The sequence below is a fragment of the Falco punctatus genome (assembly GCF_963210335.1).
Source record: "Falco punctatus genome assembly, chromosome: 7".
Classification (NCBI taxonomy): domain Eukaryota; kingdom Metazoa; phylum Chordata; class Aves; order Falconiformes; family Falconidae; genus Falco; species Falco punctatus.
In genome coordinates, this window is record NC_137587.1 from 20,397,533 (window position 1) to 20,417,558 (window position 20,026).

Genomic DNA, 20,026 nt, shown 5'->3' on the forward strand with positions numbered 1-20,026 from the left:
TGGTCAGCTTACACAGGCAGCCCTCCCAAGCTTATCTGACTTAATGCAAGAACAGGTTGGTGGCAAAAACAACTAAGCAATGGTTGAAACTGACATTATTTCTGCATTTCAATGGACAAGAGATTGAGATGTTGAAGACAGAGTAAATGGAATGTCAAAGGGTAGCAAAAAACGTGTAATGTCTTAACAGTGATTGATGTGTTTACACCATAATTTTGTCAATAGGAACTTGGGCAAAGCATGGCCAATTAAATAGTTTTGGAATTGTGCTTGTGGCTTTTGTTGCCTCCATCCATTGCTGAAGTATCTTTGAGGCTCATTGCTTGAATATCATGTCCCTACCTATGTCAGAAAGAGTTGAAATTTGCTAACTGGAATTGGAAGAGGAAGGCATCATTTTTCATCTTTATGATTTCTGTCTTGGCACAAAGTTGTTGCACATTGTGTTATTAAATCCTCTTGATCACAATGCTTGTGCTTTTGTTTGTCCTTTAGAATTGGTCTGTAGGAGCTTCCTCTGAAAAGAAAGTCCTAGCTGACTCTGAAGTGGAAGTAATAACAAAATGTGTTTTCAGTAAAACATTTTTTTTTCTTGTGATTAAAATATTTGAAGAGTGTTTGGGAAAAGCATGGAATAGTTGTAATCTTCCTAATTTTTCCTGCAAATATGAGATTTAGTGCTTTGTATGAGTCATAGTTCAATAGTATTCTGAAATCAGGACTACATAAGAGATGGCATGATGATTTTTGTAGCAGTTACAGCTTATTAATGAAGCTGATATGTTGTATCTAAACTCTCTACCACCATTATTTTCACCTTTTAATGCAAGATGGAGTTAAAATGTGTTGGTGCTCTCTCTGTGTATTGTTTTCCTTTGTTTCTCTCATTCCCTGTTTATAATTAAGGGTCTGAAGTGGTAAATGGGCCAGCATGACACTTGTTGAAAATGGAAACTGTTGTTTAGCCTCAGAACAAGAACAGCATAGGCAGCAGCAGTGTAAGCTCCTTCACTAATTCAAGTTTTATCAAGGGATGCAGGGGTGGTAATCTTCTTTCCTGCTCTCCCTTCCCTCTTCTGTTGACTAACATTGACACGGCATTTACATGCTGTGTTGTATAAGGGGAGAGTACAGCGCATATCAGACTACATGGTTTTTTCCTGTCTGTCTTATCCGTAACATGGCTGCTTCTGGATTTCCATTTTGCTTCGGATTTAACCTGTGCTGTCTACCTGTGAGGAAAAGCAGACTTTCAGGCCCATTCAACATTTGATTTCTATGTTTATCTCACTGTCAAAAGTTACAGGTGTGGCCAGTGTTTTTCTTTTTTTAACATTAAGGTTTTGACCTGTCCTGAGAAAGTTTCCCTCAGTTTATTTCATGTTAGCTATTGCACAGCCTGAAAGTAGCAATACTTTAATTTTCTGACAATCCTGGGTACTTTAAGATGCCTTAATGAATTAGTCTTCTAGGATTAGTGTGACACCCATAATACTTACTGCTATTCAACAATTGTAGAATTTGCGGGAAAGAGTAGTTAGGCGAGTAGCCCAAGTGCATAAAGTAGATATGTTGCAGAGGCAGGAATAGAGGCCAGATTCATGACTCTGTTCTTACCTCATTCTTCCTTTTCACTCATTACAAAGTAAAGCTGAATTTAAACCAGTGACCTAGATGTGAAAGGACCTATAACACATTATTAGTCCTGTAAGCAACTTGGAACCCTTGGTTTGTGTATGTCCAATAATGTTCTTTTAATCCTATCTGAAATCAGAGCCCTGTCACTGTAAATGGTTTGCTAAAAGGCTAGTCTTAGAGGCAGAAATGAAAATTTCAAACTGAACATGCTATTAGAAATAAGTGGAATGTTGTAGTGGCTTTTGGTTTTGCTTCGGATTGTGCTTTAGAATTGAATTGCTTGGGTTATGTGTAAGATTAGGCAAGAAACCAAGGAAGCTGTTCATCGGATGTGTGACAGAAAGTTAATCTGATGAACAAGCTGAAAGGACATTGACAAGCTGTTTCAGGCTCAAAGCTTGTCTTCTGTAAAATTGTAATCTAGTGCATGAAAATTTGTGTCCTAAAAATATGTTATATTTTTATAAGAATATTAAAGGCTTTACAAAAGCAGTGCTGGCTGTAAAATCCCAGCACTTACGTGGCAATGTAAGAATTCTTGAACTGTTTGTTGGTATTTCTTGTAGGAAATGGTTATAAGTCCAGCTAAATTCTCGGATCTGTGCATACTTTTGCTTCAAGACAGGGAAAACCCCCACCTTTGTTTGCTCCAAGTTAAAGTACTGAGTAAAATACAAAAATTTATCTACCTGTGGGATGAGCTCTTGTATTCATTTGGTCTTTACACACTTGCCAGGTTATCATCTGAAGGAGTTAATTAAGACTAATGATGTTTTTCTGCAGCTGTACAATTCTCAGGCACATAAGGCTGACACTTCTTCCCTAGGAGCCAAACTCAGTTTTTACCTGTAGCTGCACCATTCTCAGCCGTCTCACAAACCCTGTCATTGGAGCGGGCAGACTGGAGGATGACGGCAATACTGCTATTTCACTTGCATCCTTGCTTTATGGAATAGCCACTGCTTAGCTCTTCTAGTCAAAGACAACTTTGAGAGGCCTTAAAGTTGTTGTAGATTGCAAAGATGGTCAGATGAGCCCAGAGCTATCACTAGGCTTGAAGATGTGGCCTGAAGGATTAATGCCTTATTATGTAAGCATGTAAAAAGTAGCTCTTACTGCAATTAAAATAATTTATAATATTAAAAAACAGATTTAAGCTGCATTAGGCTAAGTGAACAGTAGAAATGGAGTGCAAATGTCTGCAAAAAAATACTTTATAAGACTCCTAATGGATGTTTTTAAGCAAGTTATCTGTGGCTGTGACTGTACTATTTTTACTGGTTTTACAAAGTTCACATGACTGGATTTTACCTAAACTAGAGAGTTGTTAGAAATTAATCCTAAGCCTGTGTGGCTGAGCACTAGCTGGATGGTGAAATTTGTGTGTTGCATTTGTAAGCTGTGAACAGATAGGGCAGTGTGACGTACTTGAGGTCCCTTATAGTCCACCAGTGCCTATCCTATTAATGTATCTGCCAGCTGCAAGCTCTAACTTCCTCTTGCAGACATCAAAGCCAAACTCCCATCTTTCTTGGAAAAAGCTCAGGGGTGTGTTGGTATGAACACAACAGGATCCCCCTCCCAGCATGCACAAAGTGTCAAGCAATAAAAGAAATGCTGTCTTGGGCTTCTTCAATCTCAGCTTGTACTTTCAAATATTTCTTTGGAAAAGTCAGAATTATTTTGTGTTTAAAACTAACTGTAAACTTGCACTAGTTCTGGGGAGGCCAGCATTCAATCTTCTGCCATTTATGTTCATCAAGTGGTTTGTCATAGCATTGTGTATTTTTAGTGCACAGTATGAGCAATGAGCTTAGTCTGAACTTTTCATCTTTGATGCTGTGATCTTGAATTCTTTTAAGCTGCTGAGCAGAAATAGGCTTTTGTGTTGTGGAGACTGGAGAAAAGTAAGCTACCATAGTATCTCTCACCCACAGGATTTTCCTACTTTGACTTACGGGCAGAAAATTTGAAGGTGGAATCTTTGGGTTCTCTTCTTTTGCTGTGCCCTTGATCTCCTGTCAGATTGCAGTTAAATAATTGTATTCTTCAAGCCTCAGTTTACTGGTTGTTTTAATAAGGGGATGTATTTTTATTTTGCAACTTTTTTTTTTCTTTCTTGATATTTCAAGATATTCCTATGGGGAAAATTAGTTGACCTGCTGTTCACCCCATCACCCCAGACCAGTTCTGTAGTTTATTGCTTCTCTCGCTTCAAATCCCTTTTTTTCAGTCCTGGTGCTGAAAGGAGAGAAAATGCTGAAGGAATTACCACAAGAACTGAGCTACCAGAGATCAGAGGCTGTTGGTTGGTTTTGGTTTGTTTATGGTATTGATTTATGTATACACTTATGCTTAAGGTTGGACCTGCAGGTGACCTAACAAACAGAAAAAAGAATATTCTGTGAGAACACAAACATACCTGTTTTGCAGGAACTGTGAACTTATGAATGAAGCAGCTGTTAAACAAGTTTCTAGAGCACTTCCTCCTTTTAGTTTTAAGGCTAATGCAGAATAATGCATGTTCTAGTGACGTGCTTCAGCATGATACGAATTTAAATAGATTAGAAAGTATCATAACACTTTGGCATGTTTTAGGCCTTTAGTATTTTAGCTAAATGCTCTGTAAACCTATTGCAGGCTGATTTACACAGTTTTGCTTGAAAGAGGAGATAGTTTGTCTTGGATCATTGAAACAGTGCTGTTAATTATAATATTTTTTAAATAGGACAATTCATAAATTAATAACCTATCTTTTTAATATGAATCCACTGTGACTTTTTGAAACGCAAAGATTTGAGAATAGTTACTAAACCCCTTTTCTTGGTTACCATTATGGAATAATCTGTATGGAGATTACTGGGTCTGTCAGTTGGGATCTATGTGGCATGGTGTAAGAAAGATCTGTTGACTGTGACCCCTTATGCACATGCTATGAAGGTTAGTGAACTTTAGATGTGCAAAAAGGCAATGAGTGCAAATAATAGTAGTGGTATTGCCAGGTTATTTGGGAGGTGAATTCCAACAATTAGTCCATGTGTATGCATGGTAACTGAGACTGGAGTACAGGTGTGAATGCTGAAGACTAAAACAGATCCCTGAAAAGGTAATGGATTCCCTTCTTGTTTTATGGCTTATCGAGATAGCGAAGTGCCACAGTGTATCTTTTGCGATCTACAGTCATGATGATACAGGGAAGTGTAGTGAGATTTGCCTCTTTTTACTTTGATATGAATTGTTACTTCTCACCTGATGGTTTGGTTACCACTCCAAGCCCAAGGCTGACCACATTCCCATGATGGGACAGGAGAGCTCGGTGAGCCACAGGACTGTGCCTCTAGGTCTGAGCCCTGGGTACCTCTGACTGTAGCATAGGACTCGATAGAGGGTTACTCAGCTCACTGGTTCCTGTTCACGTGAGCTGTAATGGAACAGCTGAAGTTGCTTCTTTCTAATTCTTTATTTTGCTGCTGGACTTCATGTCTCAGCTGTCTTTTAAGAAACTACCAGAAATCCCCTGCACCAGCTAACAGTACTGTGAGAAGCCTTTTGTTCCTTTGGTCTGTTCTGTCTTTGAGTTACTTCTCCAGCTTAAGACCCTTCATGAAAAAAGGAGGGACCCTGATAAAACTCATTAATACATGTTGGAGGGAAAAATGAGCCTACTCAAAATAGGATTTTGTCCTTTTGTGCACTGTGTTTGTGTTTCTGGTAACTGCTTCTAGAAATAGTGGAGTCTGCATCTCAAGGCTTTGCTTGGTGGAAGGAAAACAGCCCTTCTGGCTGTTGAGAACACCTGAAGGAAGTGCACCATCACTTACAGGGCCTGGAACAAATGATATTGACCATTAGGGGAAATGATACTGTGATTTTTTTTCTGTATGATGCAGAGTTGCGGTGCAGTATGGAACAGTTAGATTTCATGATAACAGTGGTCATGTCAGCCTGTACTAATTTTGATGTTATATTTCAACAAGTGGGAAGTAGTGACATAATAACATCCACCCAAATTTTAACGGCTTTTTAATCAAAACATAAATCTCTCAGTAAAACAGCATTACAGAGACTGTACATGTCTATGGAAGTTTCAAGCTGAATGACATATGCATAATCACTTGGTCTGAACTACGAAGGGGTTGAAAACTGTCAGCAGAAGCATTAAGGCCTCTATAATATCAGTTTAAGAGGATCTCCGTTCCTCATTTCCTAATTGCTGCGATGACAGAATACAGTTTTACTGCTTTGTTGTGGGCTTTTTTCTAAAGACGTGGTTTGACTTAGAATCATTAATCAACAATTTGTAATCCAAAAACCCTTCAGGTACATTTGCTGGGAATCATTCATCTATATAATCAGAGGCATGATAACAGAAGTGCTTACAGTCATAGCTGAGTGGTTAGGAGTTTACCACCTCTCGGCTGCTAAGTAACTTACCTCAACTGAGAAAAAGTGCACGAGAGAAAAAGTTGCACGTTCCAATGCAAAGTAAAATGGGTTTGCATTAATCCTACTAGCCACACTAGTTTATTCCTATTTTCCTTTAACTGTAGTAGATTGAGAGCATAGTTCAGTCACCGAGTTTCAGCTGATGGCATATAGCTGTGAAGCATTGCAACAAGATTCAACATCTCCTTATGCCCTAAAAAAGTTTAAAAATAAGATTAACTCATATTTTAGTATGGGTGATTATAGAAACTATGTTCTCTCATACATTGGAATTTAGACTTTTGTTTACACCATAAAAGTAGCATTAAGAGACCTGGTTATTTAATGGTAGTAATTCCTTCTTTGCCCTTTCTTCCCATCCTGTGCAGAATTGAAAAGATTGACTTGTGTTTTTACTGTGGTCCTGCAAATCAGCGGTTTAAATCTGAAACACAAGACACTATTTGGCTCTAAGTTCCTTCTGCAGCCCTACATTGTACCGTAGTGTTGGTGGACCTGCTCCAAACTAACTAATCTTTTACATTGTAATTACATTGTAAAAAAATGACTTCAAAGGTAGGAAAGAGCTAAATGCCATTTGTCCCTGTGCACAACGGCCAATTAAATTCTGTCTTAACTTACTGTGGGTTATCCTTAAATCTTTACAAATAGAGGCTGACTAAAAAAACATTAATTGGATTTCATCATTCAGTAGCATTCAGTGCCATCTTTTGTCGAATTCTATAGTATCAACAGTGGAACTGGGATGGATCAGGAGGATTTCTATACCACTGTGAAAATTCCTCTTGGCTTGTGGCATTACGTGAAGCATATGGCTCACCTGCAGAAGTTGAACCAATTAGGAGTGACCCTAATGCAGGTGTTAGGCCAAAAGGGAAGACACGGACAAGGGTACAGAGGGTGACTGCAGAGTCTGATGCCTGTGTTCTTGTTGCAGTTTCCAGCTGGGTTTCCTCTGGGTTTACTGCAGGATGTTTGAAAAAGTGGCTCCTTGTTAATCTCAAGCAGCCTCTATGATTGATGATTCCCCTTAATCGTAAAAAGAGCACATTGGTGTTTCTGCTTAATCTCTGTGTATTTCCTGCTTTATTGTTGTAATAATGATTTATTGTCTTAAAAAATGGAAGTTTTATAACCTATTAGCCCTTTTTGGAGGTTGAAGCTGGGTGCTCTGACATGTGAATGAACTTCTTCCCAGTGACGGTATGCTCCTAAAATGTTATATTCAAACCCAAGCATAATACGATAATAAAAAGACAGTATATGGTTGATGTGTTATCTCTTACTTTAATGAAAATAGGCAGCTTGAGTATGAGCAGATTTTGCATGCTCCACATGGGCAAAATTCATCTAACCTGGGTTCTGCTTGTCTTCTCATGATATCAGTTATACCAAAAAAACAGAAATCAAGGAGCACAGAGAGAATAGAAAAAGAAGTTCTCATAGTGCAGTACAAAAAGATGGGTGAAGAAATGGTAGAAAGAGGAAAAGCCTGGAGCTTAACTAAAGGAAGGCTTTGTTTATACTAACTTCTGCTCTCCTAAAATGTCCTGCTGCTGCTCCAGTTTCCCGGCAACGTGTAGTGTACAGAAGATTTCTGCCTGAGCTGGTGCTTAACTAGGTACATCTCCCTTCTGAGGAAGGGTAAAGAAAACAGTGACTCAAGTATGAATAGCTCCGCTTTTAACGATGGAAAATTTGTCAGGAAAAAGCAATCCCCAAAGCAGATGCTTCTACTGGATAAGCAGCCATGACTCCTTGGGAGTAATCTGAGCCAGTCTGATACCTGGCAGGGGAGCTGTTGTTTCAGGCTGGCACATGGATATGTAAGGGAGTAGGTTGGGCACATTTTAGCTGAATACCAAGAAGTTGTTTCTGAGCGTGAAATCTGTTAGACCAGCTGTTCCCAAATGGTTTCTATTTGTGCCTCTGTTTCTGGTGGTGAACTCACCCCAGCCGAGCTTGCGACCCTAAATACTGACGTAAACAATCACATCTCTGTCAGGCTTGCGACCCCACTCTGTGACTGTGACCCTGCTGGAGGTTACAACCCCTGGTTTGGGAATTGTTGGGGTGGACTGTCAGTCCTGCTGGGGAAGCACTAATATGCCCCATCCAGGCCGGGATCATCACAACAAATGCCTTCAGATCTCACAGTAATTTGTAGGCCCCTGCCACCAGTTTGAGAGTGCAGCCTATTAGAGCTGACATGTCACTTTGGTACATCAGGAACATCTCAGAGATCAAAAGGTCATAGTCCTCCCACGCTGCTGCAGCCTTTCCTCATGGACTCGCCTTTTCATCTTACTTCCTCGTCAGTTGGCTGGCAGCAAGCCCCAGCTCCCTTGCGGCGTGGCTGATTCAGCCATGGCTGCTGAATGTGTACCAGCTGCAACTTCTGCCCTACTGCCTCTCCGTTTTGCTGCTCCTCCCAAGCCACCCTTTCCAAAACTGCTCTCCCTGAATACTCCTTGCCTTAATGCAGGGTTTGATGATGTCTCCTCAGCTGAAATAATTAAAAGTTATAGTCAAAGTAATTAAAAGCTATATAGGGCAGTGCTAGTGCAGGTGGGCTAACTCTTTCCCTGTATTTTGTAAAACTACTTCTGTTATTCATATATCTGTAGATATGAGCGCAATCTTACAGATGTGGGATGGTGACGGAGAAATAAACAGAAAAATGCCTCATGTGGTTGATTGCTGCTGTGGTCTGCAAAGCCTGGGGTCTTTGATAAGCTATGCAGACAGACTTTTTAATAGAAAATGCCAAGTTACAGATGTCCTAATTAGAGATTGGATTTTTAAGCTTTCTTCTGCCACAATCTTAAGTGGAGTTTATAAGCAGAAACAAAGTTAGATTTCAATTTTTTTAAAACATTCATTACCATAATGTAAACGAGTAACATTTTAATAGATAAATGACTTAGTCCAGGGCCATTGACTTCAGAATTTACAATCATGGAAGTTTGACTGTGACATCACTGTATGAATCCAACAAGGAGAGGAGCCTGCAACAGTTAGTTTATTTTTACTTATTTTTTTGTTGATAGATCCTAGAAATTGCCAGTGACAGCAGGAAGGAGAGAGGAGGAGATGGTGCAGAAAAATATGACAATTGCTTATCATTTGGATAAAAAACTGTATTGCATAAAATTAGCCTGAATTCAGTCTGTGCCAGTCTTGTTTCAAAGCTCTATGTGGAGTGCTTTGTTTAGAGATGTTGCTGGACTGGTGCTCTGTCAGGCAGGTGTGTAGAAAGCATTCAACTGAAAATGAGAACAACAAAGACAAGTTTTGGAGTGTGTAAGCCACATAAGGAAATAAAGTCAGAAAATCTTACATTATAGGCTGGTTACTGTACACACCACTCCCAAACAAAAAAATTGTTTGAAACTTTGTATCTGTAACTTGATCATCCCTTGAACACTAATTGTATGTCAGAAAATGGGGCATAAAGTCTCCTCCATCTGTCCAGGTTGGATATGGTGCACAAAGGAGCATATCTGATTCATAGTACCTCTTAGGTAATCAGATTAATATCTCCAAACTGAATTTACCCTTTTGATACTGAGTCTTTTATACGCCATGTTTCATATATCACATTCTGTTGAAGCTCTGTGGCTTTTCAGTAATTTCCTTGAAATCTATACGTGGTATGTCTGCGCTCTTTTGAGCTGTTCTTGGGACACACATCAATTAAATATGTTTCTGGCACTCTCTTAATGGCATAGTTTCCCCGGAGTAAAAAAACACTCCAAAAACTGAGATCATTTGTTTAATTTAAAAGCAAAAGGGTATGGAACTACAATTTCAGGCTTCAACAGCTATGCCCCTGTAGCTTTGAAGGAAGGGGGGAAAATCTTGATGTCTTACACACAAAGTAAATAAATTCTTGAGTTCTTAAAATATCTGATTTCATCCAGTTTTCTGCTTCCCTTGCTTATCTTTTAATTTTAATTTCTTTTTTTATATGGTAGATTTTCAACTTCTTATTGAATTTCACTGTTGGTTTTGCCTAATGAACCAGTGGGCTGGATTTTGACATCTGAATCTAAGGAAGAACTGTAAATGTTGCAGGATGGTTCTTAATTAAAATTACTGATAACTGATCTGAATCCGGAATTGTATTTTAAGTGGCTGAAGCTTTTGGCTCTAGGAGATTCTGGGAATATATACTGTATAGGAGTTGACTGCTGCTTTTTCAAATACATTGAGAGTAGAGGTACATAAATTCCCATATTCTACCAGATTCATCCAGTAGGATTCATTCTGTGCCTCAAATATCTCTTAGCCTGCATCTGCAGTGGTGTTTTCATTGAGATTTTAAAGCAAGTCCTCTATGATCTTTGTGTGCTGCATGTTTTTACATTATGTGGACTTGTTTAGGTGTGCTCCAACCACAGAACTTTTGCAGGAAATTAAACTGAGTTCCCCTCCATGCTAGTCAGTTGTGCTCAAGACCATCATGGAGGCAGAAGGATCTAAGCCAATGGCTGGTCCTAAAGCCACAGCCAGAGCAGGGATGCTCTCACCAGGGAGCCAGAGCAGGGATGCTCTCACCAGGGAGCCAGTGCAGGTGAGTCTGTAACAGAACAACGATGATAACGACAGGGTAGCCGTAAGGAGATCAACACCAACTCTTTTGGCCAGCTGACACTATTGTGCCAAATTATTCACTAATGTAGACTTGCTTCTTAAACAAACATATGACCTGTTTTCTCTTGCATGTTTTTAAGCAAGTCAGGCAATACAGACCACTTCCAAAGATCAGTAGGAGAGGTTAGTAATAAGCTGTAATACCTGTTGCCTGGCTGTGGTAACTTGCAGTTACTGAGCTCTGGTGATGCTTGATCACAAGAAATGACAGTATGTGTTTCAACAGGATACCAGCTCAAATCCTGGTAGGATTTGACAAGCTCATTTGTGCTGAAGCCTCAGCTGCCATGTCTTTCATTTACTGTTGTTTATGCTATGAAATATGACATTCTGCCTGCCTTTGGCCTATAGTCACATCTCAGCTGCAGTGAGCATATGCCCTGAGTACCAAGTCCAGGGTGCTCTCATCCTCAGCATCTGTTGCTGAATGATCTTTCATATGCCTCATCCAACTCCCTTTTTCCTTGCTGTTTCCTCAGTTTTTACCTTTAAACTGATAATGTTGATGTTTTGTTTTAAAAGTTGAAACAGCGGCTGTCATGTTTGAAAGTTAATGTTCTTAACTTGCTACCCACTGAAAGGCAAGTGACTAAGAAGATTGGCCTGCAATTTTTTTTTAAGCTTTAGAAGTCTGTAAACCTTTTCCGGTTTCTGTTCAGTAGCAATGAAGTTTAACATAAGCTTTGGTGCCTTCAAGCTAACGTAGTGCCTGTCAGTGACCAAATCAGAATCTCAAGAGGAAAAATTCATGGTGGATTCAGGTTAAATACCAAAACCATTGTGATCCTTGGAGCCTCTAGTTTGTTCTCTTGACTGTTCAATCAGAATAATGCAAACTGGCAAAGACTGGTCATGTTATTTTCCTCCAGGTTAGCATGAGGTAATTCTGAACAGCATGGGATCAACATGTCAAGTACTAGAGTTCATTGTCTTGGCTTATAGTCAACAGCTGCCCAGTTCTCCTTTTCCTGAGGGTTCATCTGCTTCTGAGTCACTGCTGTGATGGTCATGTGAGCTAGCGTGAAATGAACTGTTGGGATCCAGAGGGTTCCAGCAGCACATGAGTCACAGAGGCAGAGCGGTCAGCACATGCTAATCTTCCTAGTATTTGCTATGTGTGGTGTAGATATATCCTGAGATGAACTTGTCTTCTCTTAAAATGAAATGTCTTTTCTCTGAATGGGAAGCTTCTATGGGTGAGAGGAGGCTGTATCACCTTCATGCCATTCTGACTGTGTAAAAGACTTTGAAAACTTATTTTAATGATCTATGGGTTTCCCTTAGATAGGGATACCTTGCTTTCCTCACTTGTTGTAACAAGGTATTTGTGTCTAGCAGGCTGAATAGTAATTGCGAGCAAGTCAAATGGCATGTAATAAGTCTGCTCAGGCCATCCAATTTAGGGTAATTTTGAGTTTATTATAGCTTCAGCCCAGGATTTGGTGGTGGTTCTTTTGCATCAGTATTTAAGGTGGTAGAAATTCACCTGCAGTTTGGTGTAGTGCAGTTTTGAATCATAGGCATTTCAAACAAACAAGTAAATACATGAATACAACTTGCTGTGTCTGTAAACCAGTAGATTTTCAGAGGGTTTCAAGGTGATAAAGTATTTCTTATTTTGATTGTGCTGAAAACTGTCGTGACAACTGTGTTTTTGATGAAGAAATAGATGTTTTATCAGAAATTGATGTGTTCTGTGGAGATGTGTTGCTGATAATATAAAAATCTTGAAGACAAGAGGAGATGAGGCTGAGGTTCTTGATTAGAACTAGAGACATACTTACCAAAATAACATCTGGGTTATTGTCTGTGTGTTTCTTTTTTTCCTCTCTCACCATTCTTGCATCCTCCCACCCTAAAATGTTGTTTTGCAAGGTCTTGCTTTTGCTAAACCAGTGAAGAATAAAACAAAAATAAAATTGTTTACCAGTCAGCCCTACTTCCTAGCTCTATATGAAGTTATGTGGTGTTTCCTTTGGATTTTGCACAGGTACCTGTAGTAGTGGTGTACCGTATTCTAACCACTCCAATAAACAATTGCCTGCCAGTGGTCACCTTGCACATAGTGGTGAGCTATCCCTGCACTCAATGTGCCATTTAAAATGTTTGAGAGCTCTCTGCCCAGTTTCAACAGTTTAATTGCTGATGGTGTGTTATTGCTTCAGAGTTTAATAGCTGTTTCTGGTTATGATAAAGTTGGTTTAAACCGGCAAGCTTTTTAAAAACTGAATTTGTTGCTTCCTCTTTGCAGTGTGGTTTCCTCCTTTGGTACCTTCAGAACATTGTGGTTCAAGGGTATTGGGTGAGGTGACATGTCCTATTTACACTCGATTGGAAAAGACTGCGTCACGGGCACTTGAAGCTCTGTGGGGTTTTCTTTGTTCAGACACTTAGATGTGGCTTCCTGTCATCACCTGATTACTTTGAATGCTAACATCATCTTGCTAACTTTGTTGTTGTCTTAAGAAAATGACAGGCATAAATTTAATGTTATGTCTGTATGCTGCCTGTTGTGGAGTGAGCACAGTGATGATTAAAATATTACATGGCATACTTCTTCGGAGTTAACTTCAGAAGAAGGCCTCTTTCTTACTTGTCTCCTTGGTTGCTTCTGCTGCTTTTCCACTTTTCTCTCTATCTCCAGGGCCACAATTCTGTATTGATTGAATTATTGAGGCAATTGCACTTTGTTGACACACAGGCCAATATTAAATCAAGACCTAGTGATACCAACCCATGTCAATTAGAAAAGGATGGAGGGCCTGAAAGGAAAAATCTTTTTTTACCCCTTAGTCTTTTAGAATCATGCTGTGCCCTGACTGGTGGTGGTGGTCAGTATAAACTCTTCAGGCCAGGAACTTGTGCCTTCACTGCCTAAGCTTTTATAGCCCTGAGTGTCCTGTTACTATTAGCTAATAAAACAAATAATGATAATTTTGTTTGTCCATTTCTATCTTTATCTCGCTTGACCATGTAGTGGCAATAGGGTGGGATATTAATACAATAGCCTTCCTGCCCTGTCACAGACCACATTAAAGATGTCCCATGCTTGCAGGTTCTGTGATCAGAATGGTTGTAACAGAACAAATAGGCCAGGAAACAAAATTTAAAATGTTTATCCAAATCCCTTAATCCAGCAGCCACTAAAAATGCCCCTGCCATGCATTCCTGCCGTTCCCTAAATCCTTGCAAAGGAAAGCATTAAAGCAGCCATATGGTAGATGTGTTCAGTTAGAGGGCTCTCAGTCAGCTTCTTATCTGATATAACTACAGAGCTCGCCATACAAAATAGTGTAATTCATTATTTATACTTAAAATTTTAGCAGAAATGTGTCAAACCCTGCTCAACAGGCTTGGCTACAGCCTTCCTGTTTGAAAGTAGATGGTGATTTTGGTTACCTCAGGTTCTGGATTCGTTGTTGAGATTCTTTAAATGCCATAAATGTTTTCTGTTTTGTTTCGATTTTGGGTTGGTTTTTGGTTTTGTTTTTTTTTTTAATTTTACATATCAAGCCTTTAAGAATCAGGTCCTTCATGTTAGGTTCCTGAAAAATGTTTTCCTGTACTTCTTTTCTTCTTTTTAAAAGACCTTTGATTTCTTCCCTTATCCTTTCTTTTTCTTTCTATGACAGTCATTAATATAATTTCCAGGTTCAGGAAACATTTTGTGGTTCCTTCTGCATTTTTTTCTGTCTGCCTGTTTCTTTCTTTTTATCTACACTCTGAACTCTACAGGTTGCCCAGAGCAGTTGTGCTGTCTCTGTCGTTGGCAGTTTTAAAAACCTGACTGGATAAAGACCTGAGTAACCTGGTCTGACACTGTAGCTATCCCAGCTTTGGGCAGGAGGTAGGACTAGAGACTTCCTGAGTTCCCTTCCAGCTTTAAATATCCTATGAGCCTATGATGCTACTTTTTTGTCTGTTCTGTACTTTTTCTTTTTTGCTGTCATTTTCTGTATATACTCTTCTTTGTTATGCCATGTTTGTTATACTTACTTATTAATCTATACACAAGGTTGCATGTTTTGATGAATCTCTGATGTGTACTTAATCTATTTACTAGGGACTCTTTCAAAAGACAGGGATATTATTCTCCTAATAGCCAATTCCTTAATTATAAATCTACTTACTTTGTTGTTTTTAAGTGTGCTGATGGTTTGAAGATTATCTTTTCTGCCAACTCAGGTTAGTAAATACTTAATAAATTTTGAGATGGAATAGTCCTGCCTTCAGGCAAGGGGAGAAAAATATTTTCTCTTCTGGAACCTTCTGGCTGATTATAAGTTGTTTTGAACAGAGAAGAAACTCTGTTTTTTCCCAAAATCTGAACTCTGCAGATAGGATAATTCTGTTCTTCTTGAAATGAGCAATGCATTTTTTAATGGAAAAACTACTTTTGTTGGTATGCTTCAGCTAGTGATTAATAGCATACATACAGACCTAGGACATCCCAAGTTTGGGCCTAATGAGAGCCCTGGCCTGCCAAATCTCTTGCAGTACACATCCTCTCGTAACTCACAGCCCACTTCTCTCCTCTCATATTAATCCCAGGATAACATTAAACTACCAGTAAGTCACAGCCCTCAAATGTTGACATTCCTTGAAAAAGTAACTGGGTGTAACTTACTGTAAGTAACCAGATGTAACCAAGGTGTGTTTAAAGAGAGCGTTTTAAATCCCACCTTATAGTCAACATTAAAGTTTTCCTAACACCTAATATAGGCTAGATGAAAAGAATTTTGTTGCTTTCAGGGTACTGACACAAACAACTGTGCCTTCTACTTGCATCTGTAGTTAGGAAAATATTTGCTAAAAACAGGCTGTACTTTTTAATAGATTTTAGTGTTACTGTAAGGCACCAAGGTGAGAGCTCTGCAAACCGTAGTCTCTTTCCTCTTGTCCTTGGACCTTCGACCACAAGCGGTAGTGGCACAAGCTGTTCTGCTGGCTTATTGTTGTTCAGCTTTGATCTGGAGATGCCACATCCAATCAATTGGCATGGAAGCTTGGGCTCCCGTTTAGTCCTTTGCTGCATTTCTAAAGCTGTTGTGAAGGGCATCATGGTGTAGATAGTGGAGTATGTAGTGAAACTGGTAAGTTGGCAAATTCATTTTGCATCAGACTGTAAACATGTGCCTGATGGTGATGACGTTCAGCTACTACTAACCTGTGCTGGATCCAAACCAGTGACCTGAGGGTGAAACATAATTTCTTCTAGATCCAGGTAATTTCTTGACTTGGGCCAAACTAGTGACACAGCAGTGAAAACTATCTTAGTGCATGGCCAAAGACTGAGTCAGGGACTCCAAGTAACCACAGTTGATAGACCTCAGAGTTTTGAGCTTTAAGGCATGTGGGCAGAAAATGCTTGAAGAAGTTGCAGCCAAAAAACTGACAGTCCTGATTTTCTGACTACTTTTTACCAACAGTTCCCAGCTGCAGATTCCCTGTGGTTCTAGACTTAAGGGCCTGTGTATGATCTATGTAAGTACATGTGCGTAGATGTGTTTATACTAAACTGTTATGTTACTTATATTAGTTTGAGTTATTTCCTTGTTAGTGAAGGAGGAATGTGTATGTAAACAAAGGCTTTTGCTCTCCGTCCAGACTGTTGTCCCAGCAGCCTTACTGATAGTGTAATCCAGCGTCTGTGAAGTTAGCCAGTGGTGATGCCGGGGAACCTGCTTCTGGCCTCTGAATAAATCTTGGAGGAGACAGGTCACTGATAAGGGAGAATCATGCTGTTTACACTTTCATGCTTGTGCAACCGATGTTGCAAAAGGAAACAAAAGATAATGTAACGTAGTTTTTAAAGTTTGCCCTTTACAGCTCAATATCTGATGGACCACATAGGTGGACACGATAGGTCCTTGCATTACCCTTCTCCTGACTGTTTTAATTTCCAAGATACAATCTGTAACCCTAAAATGAAAGTTCCAATCTGTACTGAAGATGACTATAAATGCTCGTGACTAAAAACAATAAAATAGGTGTGTAGATTCTCAAAAATGTCCAAATTAATTAAACTGTTAGTGCTGCGACCCTAGGATGAAGGGGCACTTTCCTTTAAATACCAGCAGCAACTAGTAACTTTTTTGAAGATTAATTTTCACTTGCAAATTTAATGCTATGGAAAGGCGCCAGATCCATTCCATTGATGTGATGGTTTCCCAGGCAATTACCAAGATGGACAGTGGGACTGAATGCTTTCCCCTTTTTGACTCAACAGCATACTTGCACACAACTTATGGGACATCATGGCTTAATAGGTTATTCCATTTATCTCCTTGTCTGGTTTTTAGCTCCTTTTTAAAGATGAGCCATACTTCTGTGTAGTTCTACTACAGCCAAATAAAGGCAATGTAAATGAGAGGAAAGAACACAAGTTTGTGCATACAGCAGAAGAAACAGACTTAAACCATAATCCAGAGATTATGCTGGGGTGGGAAAGTAGCTGAAACTTCCTCAGCAGAAGCTGTCTTGCTAATCAGCTCTGGCAAAGAGCCTCTTGATGGGGTCCTGATATGCTTTAGCGGGATTGTCAAATAGAAAGGAGGAATGCTGTTTATTACTGTACCAAGGACTGGTAAACTTCTGCAGGAATTTGTGTCCAGTTCTGATTCTCAGAGTTTGGGGAGAATAGGGAAATACTGGAGGACAGTTCAGAAGAAGAACACAAAACCCAGTCCATGTTGTCAAAAGGCTCTTGTAAGGATTCAGGACTTCAGTGAGAATGTGAGGTTGCAGAGGTACTTATGCTTGGAATAGCTGTTTGGCCGTTCAGTCTTCTCAGTTGTATGGGCAAACGTGTGAGTGTGTACAGTGACTGGAAGAAGTAGTGGTAAACTTCAGCCTTAGAAGTTTCAGCTTACTAGCAGTATGGGTGACAGCTTTGGGGCAGTTCATCTGTGAGGCTGGTACACTAGTTATTGATATATTTAAGATCACATGAAACATCTGTATAGAAACAGTCTTTAATCCAGCTTCTTGAGGTGCAGACCAGGGCAGATGCTCACAGGAAACTCTTCTGGCTATGTGTACTGCCATGATTTTACTGTAAGGGAAAACAGGACTGGAAAATGAAAGGCCAGCTATACGCAGTCCATTTGTTATGTTTTATAGATAAAGGCACAAATTTTTTTTTGCACTGTAATCATCGGGTTTCAGAACAGCCTTGTCAGAACCTGGCAAAGAAGTGCATCTGTGGAAGAAATTAAGATATGAAGTCATCCTAAGGCATGAAAGAAAGTACATGCTTAAAACTCAGAGCTTCACTAACAATATTTATATGAGGTTTTCTGTGAGTTTTCTCGGAAAACTCTTCTTTTGTTTTTCTAGGCATTATGCCTAAGGATTAACTTATTCATGCTCACTCATAGCATGTGTGTATACTGTTAAATTCTGCATGCAGTGATATGTAAGCTTGGTGAGGTGTACGAACCAGCCTTGTATTTCTATGCTTGCTTTTGAAACATGCCCTCATGGAACTTAGGGGGTTTGAGAACAAGGATGGATGGATGCAAATTACAGTTTCCAAATATATGAAGTAGAATTTTTGTAGAAATAGTTTTGTGGAAAACTGTGTTGTGGAAAAGCTCACCTTTCTTTTTTACTGGCTCTATGGGCAGAAGTTTTCATAGCCTCTTTCTGGATGCTGCTTTTTCTGGCCACATGCTGCTCAGTCCTTTCTGTTTGTAGTGGAGATCAAAAGCGTAGAAGAGCTCCTTTGAGCTGTGGCCAGTAATATTTACCCCAAAAAAAGCAATCACTCACTGAGATGCTGGATGGCTCAGGAAGCTTTGCATGTTTGCCAGTGTGCTGGATGCAGAAGGCTTGGATGAAGACTGGAGGTCAAATTTGAAAGATGTGGCGTAAGGTGTGACTGCTGCCTTGTTTTTATGGGGAATATTCAAGCTGTTGATTGCTGTCTGTGTCATTATGCCAGTTGTTCACTTGTGATTTATAGGCATCAAAAATATGTCCAAAATATTACCTGCCACCAAACAAGTGGGATTTCTGAATTGTACTGAGGCCACGAGTGACTTCCATAGCAATCAGTAAATGTGTTAAGCATTAAGGATAAGCTGGTGTTAACCGGCTCTCTGGTTCTATATCGTTTGGTAGACTTAGATCATTGGTGTGGAAAGCACTGATCCAGTACAGAACAAGGTCCTGATGAGGTTAGCCACTTATATGAAGTGGTATTTTATTCCTTTGTTATAGTCCTTATTATGTGACTATCAATGAGTTATAAAAATTCACCTTTTCTGAGGGCTGAGTTCAGTTATCTTTTAAGCAGAGGCATAGTTGAAATGGAATAAACCTTTGAAACAGTGAAAGTAGGATGGCACTGTCTCCAAAATCTTTAAACGCTGACACTGTAAATTGACTCTGTTACTGCCTTGCTATATCCTGGTGAGGCGGGAAGGTAGGGAAGAGAAGAAGCTCCAATATTATAGTAGTTTTAAATTACTTGATCTTTGGGAAGTGCTAAGATACATGAGCAAAGCCTCTTAAGCCTCATGTGTTTCTGGTTTATTTTCAAGCTTGGAAGCTTGAGACTGTAAGCATGTGGAGGTCTCTGAATGGCACACAGAGGTGGCATTCCAGACTGATGCATGCCCTTCGTAAGTTCAGGGGTTTTGAAGAATATGACAATAGAACAGCATGTTCCGTGAACAGAGGGACTTAGAGGACTGAAATCAGGAAGATTTTGCTACTGATTGGCTGAAGAGATCCTGCAGGACACATATGTCAGCATCGCAAGCAGGGTGCTGCTGCATGTTATAATGTGTCGGTAAATATTATGTGAATAATGAGCATGGTCCAGCATCTCTTATCAATCTCAAGAGCTGGATCAGTTACAGGAGGAGGAAGAGGAGGAGGAGGACAAAGAATGGGTGGCCTGGGTTTCCATATAGAAGGCTTCAGATTTTGATCCTTTGAAGAAATGGTGGCTGCTGTAGATACTTTGACAATAAGAGCAGTGATTATGAAAACCGCTGCTGTAACTATAGCTCTTGAAACATTTACCAATGTGTGGGTCCTTGATGCCCCAGAATGGTTGACTGGCAGCCTAGAACGAGCAGGACTGGCTTGGCAGCCTGGAAGGTGATTTTTAGGTAAAAAGAAGGAATTAGTCCTTAGCACAATAAAGCAGTGTCCAGCTTCTAATGGACAGAGAACAGAATAAAGATGTGTTGATGAGACAGGAACAGGGGTTAATGGAAATGCCTGTGTGTAGGCCAAGCTCTTTCAATGGGCTACAGAGAAACTACAGCTTAAA

The 20,026-nt window shown here is 39.7% G+C and overlaps 1 protein-coding gene across 14 annotated transcripts in view; it reads left to right on the forward strand.

The window, feature by feature from the left end:
* RAD51B (RAD51 paralog B) overlaps positions 1–20,026 on the forward strand; it is a 431,140-nt gene that overhangs the window by 177,175 nt on the left and 233,939 nt on the right. The window lies entirely within an intron of this gene.